The 12693-nt window shown below is 32.3% G+C and overlaps 1 protein-coding gene across 1 annotated transcript in view; it reads left to right on the forward strand.

The window, feature by feature from the left end:
* Positions 1-12693, forward strand: part of LOC111054357 (polypeptide N-acetylgalactosaminyltransferase 2) — a 313295-nt gene that overhangs the window by 224522 nt on the left and 76080 nt on the right. The window lies entirely within an intron of this gene.

Here is a 12693-nt window from a genome sequence, read left to right on the forward strand (position 1 = left end):
TGTAATATATGTGTGAAATTTTCATGGTGTGCAATTTATTTTATATTCCTCACCTCTATAGTATAAGTATCATATATATATATATATATATTTATTATTTATTGAATTACAAGAGTTATTGGAGAAGCCCATATCTAGGCCTATCAAGATTTTTTAAGACTGAATACTATTAGAAAACCACGCCCTAATTATATTAAATCTCATGCTTTACCGACTGATGCCAAGCAGGAGGCTAATCGTTATTTTAATATAAAGAATAACGTGACAACCTGGACAGTCTCGAGTTGGCATGGATTCAGTATCACAGTGTAGAACAGGGCAGAGTTGGTTGCCCACTCATGATGATGCAGTTCAGACCCGGAAACTTAGTTTCCCAGCTGAGACGACTGTGTCATTTGTTTGACATCTCCATTAGATGGCGAGGGTAGGGTGGACTAATTTGTAGCTCAAATACCAGAGACATACGAACATCATATGGAGGTTGACATATCTACCGTAGTAACTAAAGTAATCATTTGAATTTGAGACATATTGGGCCATATGAATAAATAATTGAGCATTAGCTTATACTTCTAAAATATGGAGCATTTGCTTCATTTTCTATGAATAAACGTGAGCAAAACCTTTTGCTCATGCTCATCAAAAAAATAGTTTGAGCATTTGCTCAAAAGTAAAAGCTTTTGCTCAGAATTGTATGAATAAACTAGAGCATTTGCTCAACTTTTGAAGCAAATGCTTCAAAAAAGGTAAGTCTAGTCTAGAGCAGCTTATCACCTTTTGCTCATAGTAAAATGGCTCAACTAATCCGTATGAGGAAGAGAAAACTATACCAGATACGATCACAACCAATAGTTGAGAACTATAAAGCTCTTATTAGATTCAACCATGATATAAAATATCAACATTATCCCTACAAAAAAAGTAAATACAAAAGATACCTGTTATAAAGATGGCCATCACAAAATAGGAGATAGGCATTTAAGAAGATGAGAGTGTGGACGATTATAAGAAGGCTATTGATATTATAAGAAGATTGTTAAAGAGATGACATTTTTTCACGCTATTATTTAACTAACCTTAAACTTTATTCATAAATAGAAAACAGAGCAGACGACGCAAACACAAGCGGTGCACCCTACTTGCATATTTAGCGCTTCCGTGAGCTATAAAAACAAACTAAGGCTACAAAAGTGAATCATATGATGGATAATCTCTAAAATACGTGAGCATTTGCTCCAGAGTTCAGGAGCATAAGGTAAGAGTAAAAGGTGAAGCTTATTCATATAAAAATGAGCAAATGCTTTTGCTTCTACCTTTTGCTCATGAGCAAAACCTTATGCTTCATGCTCTTGCTCATGAGCATTTGCTCTGGTTTTATTCATATGGGCCAATATTGTTGACATAGCATTACATGGAGGTTGACATACTGTATGAAACTACAGTAACCATTAGAATTAGAGACATTATGTGGTTGACATTACATGGAGGTTGACTTATCTTCCGTAGTAACTAAAGTAATCTGAAAAGTAATTTTAGACATAATATTGTCAACATTACATGGAGGTTGACATATCTATCGTAGTCGCTAAAGTTATCATTTAAATTTACAAAATTTTAATTCTAATAATAATTTCAACATGATTATAATTTGTGGATTTAAGTGAATTTTTTAATATTTTTTGTGATTGTGAAGGAAGATTTTGGTTTGGTTTTGTATTTTGAAATTAATTAATCTGATAAATCCAAAATTATTGTAATACATTTTTTGGACTCAAAATAGTGTGTGAATTAAGTTATTATTTACATAACCTCTAGACCGTGTATTCCAAATTAAGGTTTAAAGCAGTTTTGGGCGAATGCCTGTTGTCTTTACCTGCATTGTATCTATTGTCTATGAATAAATAAAATTAAATGAAATTAGAGACATGATGGTTGACATAACATGGAGGTTGACGTATCCACTGTATCGTATGTTCAATCCAATTTATTCAATTTAATGTATTCACAACAAACAAAAGTACAATGAGAGAAAACAATAGACAATAAAACAATTACAATAATGGTAGAAGTGAATATAAAACAAAAAATATACTCTATAGAAGCTGTTAAATTAAGTTTAAGCTCTACTGTCCTTGGCCGAGACAAGACACGCCCAAGTATTGCATATGGTCATGAGAACCGTCTGACCACATCCAAAGAAGAGAATTAAACCAAATCCGTAACTTAAAAGACATAATCATCAGATTATCAATTTGATATTGTGGTTGTGGAATGAAATAAATGAATAGATGTCAAAAATGGAGCAGCAGAATATCATAAACAAATCTCCTTCACGGTAATCGAGAAGAAAGTAAAATATATAATAATAATGGACGTCAAAGAATGGACGAATGCGTATTATTTGAAAAGCAGTTAACACGAAAACACAAAAACTACAAGAAAATACAAAGCCAGAAATGAAATGAAGGGATGAGTCAAAGTCAAATTCATAAGTGGAATAGCAAGAAGGTGGATTCCTAAATGAGTTGATAAAAGTATTGAACTTCTGGAATTGAAAATTTTGAATTCCCGGATGTCATTTGCAAAGGCAAACAGTTGAGCATTCAATAAGCAAAGGAGAAGCAAATCAGGACAATAAAAAACTATGTCTAGTTTGAACGGTATGGTCTGCTCCTTCATTTGTCCTATCAGTTAATTAGTCCTATCAAGTATTTGAAGGATTGTTTATCGTATACAATTATTGATAATATGTATGGAATAAATGGAAATTAGTAGTTGTACTTCTTTTCAAACGGTACAAAACGATACTAATACTGTCAGAAATCAATTATTAGTATGTATTTTGAACCAAATATATGTGTCTTATGCTAACCAAATTTTCTCATCTTAATTGTGTGTTGTGCCTGAAGCTCCATGCAACAACTTCATCAGTTGATAGGTAACAGGATAGGTAATTATTACTACTAGTAGTTCTGTGAACAGTAGACCTCACGCAGTATTCTCATCCACAAGTACCTGATGTCAACTGTTTTAAATGTTAACAAAATCAGTTCTCGTTTGAATTTGTATTAATATATTATTATAATTTATTAATATTTATGTTAATTCAAACAATGAATAGAGTATATTTCTATTCCAGAATTTATATAATATTCATCCAGTTCCGTGATAATCTTTCCATCTAATGAAAATTATTTTTTTTCAATAAAAAATATTATAATTTATTCAGCATTATTTAGTTCATTTGATTATTTTTAATCCCCTATTAAATTAGTTTTTCGAATGTGAGAATATTGATACTGATGGACACGCATAATAATACCATGACTGCAAAACAAAATATTGAAACCAAAGACCTTAAAACTGCGATTAGACCAAATTTATTAACAAAATGTTAATAACTCAATCCTTATAGATTATATTAGATTGAACATAACTTATCATACACATGATGAACATGTGTGTTTGTCAACTTGCGTTCAATCTAATAGAATCTATAAGGATTAAGTTATTAACATTCTGTTAATAACTTTGGTGTAAACCCAGCTTAAAGATGCATACCTCTTCAAGGTCTTTGATTGAAACTATAGATCTTATACAAATACAGTAATAGACTGGCTTCTCCACACATCTGTGTAATCACTTGTCAGCTGATTTATGATGAATAATTCTATAGTCTGATTTTTACTCTAATATTGGCGTATGAAGGAGGCTCCTTTTTCCTTTTATATTATCTTTGAAATGAAAAATTTCCAAAAACCTTGTATATACGTCGACGCGCAATTTAAAAAGGAACATACCTGTCAAATTTCATAAAAATCTATTACCGCGTTTCGCCGTAAATGCGCAACATATAAACATTAAGAGAAATGCCAAACCGTCGACTTGAATCTTAGACCTCACTTCGTTCGGTCAGTTAGCAATCATTATAATGTTATTCATGCTAACCAAATTTTCTCATCTGAATTGTGTGTTGTGCCTGAAGCTGCAAGCATCATCTACATCAGTGGATAGGAAACAGGGCTATGAAGAAAAAGTGTCTATTTTTGTGCACTTGAATTTTCCAATTACGTCAGAGCTGCTCGCTTCGTTTTCAATTAAACTTGAGACTAGCGTCGTAAAATTTCCATTTTTCTGTTGAGCTCCATTTACCGCCCATGGAACAATTATCCTCTTTTTGATTGTATTCAGGTGAGAGCTGAATTTTCTTTCCACGAATTCTTTCAATTATAAACCAGGAACGAAAACGTTTGTTTTCAATTTCAGAATTCATTGCATGAAAGTATATTAACAGTCGCTATTAATTTCTGATTACCCTAGAGCTCATCCATTCATCTTGTTAATTAATCGAAAGCAGTACGTTATTAACATAATATTATCAAAGTTCCACTTACAAAATCAATTTACAGTTTATTTTTCATCCAAGTTCTCTTTCCAATGTTGCTTGAAGCAACCAACATGCAGTGTTTTTCTATTTGAATAATTTTTTTTAGGTTTTTTAGTTATTGAGATGAATTACTTCTATCTATACTAATTTGCAGTGTTTTAGATATTCTAAATAGTTCTATATTTGAATAATTTGATATAGGTTTTTTAGTTATTGAGATTGAGATGAATTCTTCTATCTATATTAACTTGCAGTGTTTTTATAACTTGCAGAACTGAATAGTTCTATAATTGAATAAATTTATATCGGTTATTTAGTTATTGAGATGAATTACTTCTCTCTATACTAACCTGCAATGTTTTAGATATTCTGTAGAGTTCTATATTTTTTGAATAGTTTTATATTGGTTTTTTAATTATTGCGATGAATTTCTTCTATCTATACTAACTTGCAGTGTTTTAGATATTCTGTAGAGTTCTATATTCGAATCATTTTATATCGGCTTTCTGGTTATTGCGATGAATTTTACTTCCATCTTCGACTGAACCCAACTTCGATTTGCAATAATATGTCAAATAGTGCATCTTTATTTATTTATTCATTTATTTATTTATTTATCTATTTATTTATTTATCTATTTATCTATTTAGCATTTACAATCAACTTAAGGACAAAGAAACAGGCTACAGTTCAAAACTTCTTTTCATCACATTTTCATACAATAAATAGCATTCATCCCATTTATTAAATACAATTTTATTGTCAGCCAGTAAAAAAAAAAAAGCACAGACAAAGTCACACAAATAGAACATGAAATAGAAAGTAACACATTAAGAGACACATTGTTACTATTAATTTTACTATTAGTTTAGATTACATTTCCATATCATCACCATATTATCACGTCTGTGAAGCTGACCCTCATAATAATAGCCCGCCAAATAAAATTATATTGAATCGTTTTTTTTTTTAGATTAGTTTAGACAAACTTGACGCTTGTTTGGGCTTGTTAAGATACTTGATTGGGTAGGTAGTTACAATTTGTGCGGGTGAACTCCACACCAGCCCGCAATTGTGGCTAGAAATTGTTGAAAATGGCGGTATGGATAGTTCAGATAACTGGAGAATCACATCACTCAACACGTTCCATAGAGCAATTATTATTTTCTTGTGATAAGTGTTTGATTTATTAACCTTTGATTCGTTACGTTGTTGGCAATAAAGAATTGAATTAGCGGATGAACGTAGTTGAGAGTTATTAGTTCAAACGTAGTTGAGAGTTGCTCAAAGTCAGTTCTTTGATCCACTACCTTGATCTGAGCTTTAGTTCAGTTAGTACCAGCAGAGACAAACATAAATAGCAGAGACAAACATATACGGTAGCAGAGACAAACTTACGCTTATCCTTTGTCTATGGTACCAGGGACCTTTCCTTCAATAACTGTTATAAAGGAAAACAACACAGATCTAGAGTACGTAGGACATCTTGAATAACCTCAAATGAGGATATCATACCTGAATACTCGAACCGGATTCCTCCAATTAATGCAATTCAGCTACTCCACAAGATAATTTATAAGGTTATGTTTCGGTTAAATTTTAACCGTGATTAATTCCACGAGAACCAATCAGAGAAGCCGCATTTTCAAGAATGCCTTCTCTGATTGGCTCTCGTAAAGTTAATCACGGTTAAATTTTAATAAATGAATTAATTTCTTAATTAATTCCAAGAGAACTAAATCAGAGAAGCCGTATTTTCAAGAACGCCTTCTCTAATTGGTTCTCGTGAAATTAATCACGGTTAAAATTCAACCAGCTTTTGTGCAACTGGGCCTAAGATTTTTTCCACCTTGAAAATGATTTTCATTCTATCGAATGTAGCTACTCAAAAACTGTTAAACAATTGAAAAAACACAGTCTTTTTTGTCACATCCACATTTATTAGACAATATCGGGGCACCGACCTTCGCTAGTTATTTTTATTTATTGATAAACAGAACACAATTCTCTAAAATGATCGTGTTTATATTTCACAGCTGGCTACATGTCATTCTTATGAATTTCGGGGATGCAATATTTTGATTTTTCACATATTCACTCGCTCACTCACTTTTTTACTATCCACAGCTGTTTCAGCCAAGGACGAATTTTCCTTTTTAATGTCGTTCATCGAGTTTTCCCAAGGATGAAACCTAGTGCAATCGAATTTTCATATCTAAAGGTGCGTACAGATTTACGCGCCGCGAACATGAGCAATTCACTTTCAATCAGCTGATGCCAAGCTGTTTATATCTATAATTATATTACCGTTTCTGTAAAAATACAGATATAGTCAGCTGATTAAAAGTTAATTGCTCATGTTCGCGGCGCGTATATCTGTACGCACCTATAAACCTACTACGTTCCAAATTTCGTGAAAATCGTTAGAGCAGTTTTCGAGATCCGTTGAACATAAATAACCAGATATAAATATACAGAAATTGCTCGCTAATACAATAGGATAATATATATTAGGCTATTTCTATATTATATATCGTCCCCGTTCTGGCAAAACTCACTAACTACAAAAATGCTCATTTTCAGTAATGTATTTCGATAGGCTTAAAAAATGTAGTTCTTTGAGTAGGCAGAACTCACCAAGTCATATATTTTATTACTATTTCTATTTTTCCACTATATTAGATCTCACTAAGCTGCTAGACACATTTTTCTTGTCTGGCAAAATTCACCAAAGTCCTTTAGTTTTCAAGGAATTGTCTAGCAATTTTCACTAACCATCTTTAATGAGTTTTCATCCTCATGAATACAGAGCTTCATCAAGAATAATAATTCACTAAACATATTCCGTGAGTTTTGCTTCCCACAAACTAATTATTAATGGACATTATTATTTTATTCCCTAAATTTTAGGAAATGGTGAGCAATATTTGCTGTTTGGTAGTCAGGCAAAAATCACCAAGTGTTATGTGCTTATAACTCAAAACTGTAGATTTTGACTTGGTGAGTTTTGCCAGAACGGGTACGATATAATAGTATTTATTATATTAGTATTTTTCCAATTACGGAAAAATTCCACTATATCAATTCTCATTCAACAAATCTCATCAAACTGTGAAACATTTTGACCATAGTTGTCAATAAGATAACGTTTAACACTTTTGTATATGGTAATCCATAATATTTATTGCCGGTTGCACAACAGCCAATTAAATTTTAACAGTGATTAATTCCACGAGAACCAATCAGAGAAGCCGTCTTTCCAAAAACGCCTTCTCTGTTTGGTTCTCGTGAAATTAATCACTGTTAAAATTTAACCGGCTGTTATAAAAGCTGCGACTGCGCCCCGTTTTGGAAAGCCAATTTTCTGACCCCAGCTGTTTTAAGTCTAGGACTTAGCTAAATCCCGAGCTCGGAAACCGGCCATTAAATTCTCAGTCATCTCTCCAAGTGGGAACTGAAAGTTTTCTAATCTAAATAGTCAGAGATTTTTGCAACTCTGAAAGCTTTCTATTCTATGGAAATTTCAAGTAAGCAGGTTATTGAATCGAGTTGGAAAGACGTAACTGTTCAAATGGAAAATGCAGGTGACGTAAGTGAATCTTTTGGTCTCATTCGTGACTGATCTTGAAAAATAGTTTTTCCAAATATTCTCTTTAAAATATAAATATTCACTTTAAAATATAAAGCTTTAATCAGCTTTGAAATCAGTATAACTTATTAACCGACTTTTTTCAGTCAATTCAAAAAATGAGTTGAGCTATTGCTATTCATTTCTATTTCTCGTAGGTTCTTTTCTCTCTTTGGCCGTGCACCCCTGGGAACTAAAAGGGCCTATTGAGATATGCAGCCCTTCTTCGTTACAATGATAACAGCTTCCAAAGCAATCAAAGTAGCTTTTTTCCACTTCTTCATTTGAAATAAATGTTCAAGAATCTAATTCTAATTTTTGTTTTCAGGTAAATCGAGTCACTATATCCAGAAATAAGGTATTCAAGTTTAAAAGTAAGTTATTCGGTATTCAACTTCATTTTAGTTTGCTATAAAAAATGTACGGAAAAGTGAAGGTACAGTAAGTTCAGTAGTACAGTACTATGTTCCATTCATGAACGAAAGTACACTACTTCTATCAGTACATTCAGTATAAGTTCTATCGTGAGGTCCACGTTATAATGGCTATGTTTGATTGTCAATGGTATTGCTATACTTGTCCATCATTCGACAAATCCATCATGTCCATCATTTGACTTGTATAATGTCTAGTATTAGTTTTGACATTGTCTATTGCCAATATTTCTTCATGACAAATATCGGGCACCAAGCTTCGCTCGTTATTTATTTATAAACTATTGATAAACAGAACACAATTCTTTCAAATGATTGGGAAAGGACTAACAGGCACAGCCCAAAACTGTTTCTTCCCAGAATTTTGATTTATACACTATAAATAGTCCAGAAAGTAGGTTATGTGCCATACACTTGAATTCAGGTTCAATTTTCAGTCCAAACATCTAAAAACAAAAAAGTTCCAATTTAGATTATTTACAAACCAAATTGAATAACAAAATAACACTCACTAATCACTTAAAATTGTCAAATAATGATTAGCTTTGAAAATTATGATATACTCTAGTTTAGAATGATTATCATGTCATGTCAACAAATCAGGTTATTTTGATCAAGTTGATTAAGATTTCTAGATAATATTTCTCGCTGATTGATTATACAGCTGGAAATAATTCTCTCCCACACACACATCTTCTGTTATCGACAGACGATGAAATTATCATCTGTTTCTCCAAGGATGAATAATTGTTATCCTTTTCATTCCTTCGGCGAGTTTTCCCAGGGATGAGACTTAGAGCAATCGAATTTTTATATCATGAACCTACTATGTTCCAAATTTCGTGAAAATTGTTAGAGCCGTTTTCGAAAGCCGTTGGACATAAATCTATATATATATATATATATATATATATATATATATATATATATATATATATATATATATATATATATATATATATAAGCGAAATGGCAGTCACTCACTGACTGACTGACTGACTGACTGATTCACTCACTACTACTACTGAAAAATCTACCGGACCAAAAACGTTCAAATTTGGTAGGTATGTTCAGTTGGCCCTTTAGAGGCGCACTAAGAAATCTTTTGGCAATATTTTAACTCTAAGGGTGGTTTTTAAGGGGTTAAAGTTCGTCTTTTAGCATGTATATTCTTTTTATTCTCTTAATTATAATATTGAAAAATGTACATACCATATGTTAATAACTTTAATCTAGAGGAGTACCTCTTCGAAACAGCTGTTAACTGGTAACTAAATTAATAATTTTGTCAGGTTGGCATTAAGTTGAGTTGACTTTGTTAGGTTGGCACCAAGTTGAAGATTGAAATGCATTTATCGCGGAAAAATTGATTGGGGCACTGCTACTTCAATCAGAGCTATTCCTGGGAATATTATATTACTAGCCGTCAGGCTAGCTTCGCTCGCCATATCCATTTAGCCAGACATTTAGTTTGGATCGTCCTTACATGATAAAAATGCTCAAATGAAAAATGCAGGCGAGCAAAGCGAGTCTTCTGATCTCATTCTTGGACGATCCAGTCGGGGGTCCAGGGGGTGGAGCCCCCTGGCTAGACGAATATGGCGACGGCCTGACGGCTAGTAACCAGATATAAATAAATATAAATAACCAAATATAAAAATATAAACAGATATACAGAAATTGCTCGCTTAATATAATAGGATGAAGTATCTCAGGGTTCCGCCCTTCTCAGTTTTTCCAGAAATATTGAAAAATGGCTCAGTAATGGCGTTAAAAACCAGTAAATGGCGTTTTCCAAGAACACCTACACCTTTATAGAGAAGTATGTCCAGCTCCACGTTATTCAACAGCTTAATGCTATCTATAAAACGTGGTAAAGGAAGCAAACGATGACATGTTAGCGGTTCAGCAGAGCAATAACGTGGGATGAAAGTTGTTCTGCGACCGCACTCACTATACGGTCAAGGGTCGCCAGAACTCTTTAAAGCAGGCAGATGTCTGCTTTCTATACTTTTCAAGCAGGTTTATTTTTAGCTGGCTGTGCTTCTCAAAACTCTGAATTATAGTAATGGAAATGATTCGTTGAATTATAGTAGATAATGGGAATAATTCGTACCCGCCTGCTTTTTACCATCAAGAGTTGGCTAATTCAATCAAGTTTCCTTCAACAAGTTCTGTACATATTCATCCAATGTGACAAGAATCGACGTACTTTATTGGTTGATTATGCATGTCTAATCTTCCATTATTTTTATTTCACACTTCATCTTGAATTATTCAGACATTCAGATCGAAAACAGAATTCCTCACTTTCACTTTTTCATGGCAAATTGAAGCGAAAGCAATCGTACACATAGATATCTGCTTCAAATTTATTCAATTTGTTTCCATTCTTTTCCTGTTCACTGTAAAAGGATTTTCGCTGTTTCTCTTGTGCCATAACAGTAAAATGTAGGGGTTATCGGATTTCAATGTGTTTTTTTCCTATTCTCAACTACTATACGTTCAACGTTTAAATTACTGTAAATTTTAGTGTAGTGTGTTTCGTTCCTGAGCTGTAAAATACGCTTGAAAGTGACCTTATCAGGTTTTCAGCATTTTTTATTGAGCCATAAGTTTCAAGCTTTAGGAAAAAACAAAAGACAGGAGGACATGTGAGAGTGAGTTGAAAAATAGGGAAGACCAGTTTATGTAAAAAAAATTAGTCACAATAGAGTATTTCATTTTTTTTTGCCTTTTTAAGATAAAATAAACGTCTTCGAAATAAAATTTATGTGGAAATCAAGAATAACTAACATATTTTTTCGTCATGGGAGATTGTGGTTATGTCGGCCAAGTGGAACTTCCAATGGGACTCCCCACATTTCAAGCCATAAGTTAATGAAATAAAATGAAAAAAATCATTCGAAGTCCTAACTCCGCCTAATAAAGAATTTTTTCATTTCATTTAATCCTATTATATTAAACGAGCAATTTCTGTATGTCTTTATATTTTTATATCTGGTTATATGGTTATTTATGTTCAACGGCTCTAACGATTTTAACGAAATTTGGAATATAGTAGGTTTATGATATGAAAATTCGATTGCACTAGGTCTCATCCCTGGGAAAACTCGCTGAAGGACTTGAGAAGGATAATTAATCCTTGGAAAAACAAATGATAATTTCGTCGTCTCTCGATAACAGAAGAAGCGTGTGCCTGTGTGGGAGAGAGACATAATTTATTTCCTGCTGTGTAATCATAATCTATCAGCGAGAAATGTTATCGAGCTAGACAATTTAATCGATTTGATCAACATAATCTGATTTGTTGACATGACATGATAATCCTCCTAAACTAAAGAATATCATTATTTTCAAAGTTGATAATTATTTGACAATTTCAAGTGATTAGCTGTGTTAATAGTGAAGTTGTGTTTCTTTTCTGGCTCAAAATTTTGCAAAATTACTCAAAAATTTCAAATTTGTAGAGATTTGAGTGAAGTATTTTTGTTTTTAATTAGTTTTTAAATATCAAAATTAAAAATCTTTAGTTTAGTCATTAGTTTTGAAGTGGAAATTGAACTTTTTGAAGTGAAAAGTGAAATCTTAACCTCATTCTTTTTTGAACCTTTTATTTGTAAAAATTTGGGAGAAGACAGTTTTGGGCTTTGCCTGTTGTCTTCTCCCAATCATAGTATATGTTATAATTATGATATGTAATTGTCAATGAAATAAATAAATTAATTAGTGAGTGTTATTTTGTTATTCAATTTGGTTTGTAAATAATCTAAATTATATATTTTTTGTTTTCAAATGTTTGAACAGAAAATTGAACCTGAATTCAAGTGTATGGAACATAACTTACTTTCTGGACTATTTATAGTGTAGAAATCAAAATTCGGGAAGAAACAGTTTTGGGCTGTGCCTGTTAGTCCTTCCCCAATCATTTAAAAGAATTGTGTTCGGTTTATCAAAAGTCAATAAATAAATAACGTGCGAAGCTCGGTCCCCCGATATTGATAATAATAACAACAGTATTTTAGATGTGAAATTTGGTTTGAAGGAATGTTATCGTTCTGAAACCTATGTGGATATTATAGAGCTCTGTGCATAATTATGCGACTTTGTAAAAATATTTCAGATGTTCTCTGGATAACTGAAATATAATTGTAATTGTTCAAAAGATATACTGTACTTTATTTGCCATTTATCAAGTTCATTTGCGACCTATTAATTCTAAAGGAGATTTGAAGAGTTCAATC

This window comes from Nilaparvata lugens, chromosome 5, assembly GCF_014356525.2.
Source record: "Nilaparvata lugens isolate BPH chromosome 5, ASM1435652v1, whole genome shotgun sequence".
Lineage (NCBI taxonomy): Eukaryota > Metazoa > Arthropoda > Insecta > Hemiptera > Delphacidae > Nilaparvata > Nilaparvata lugens.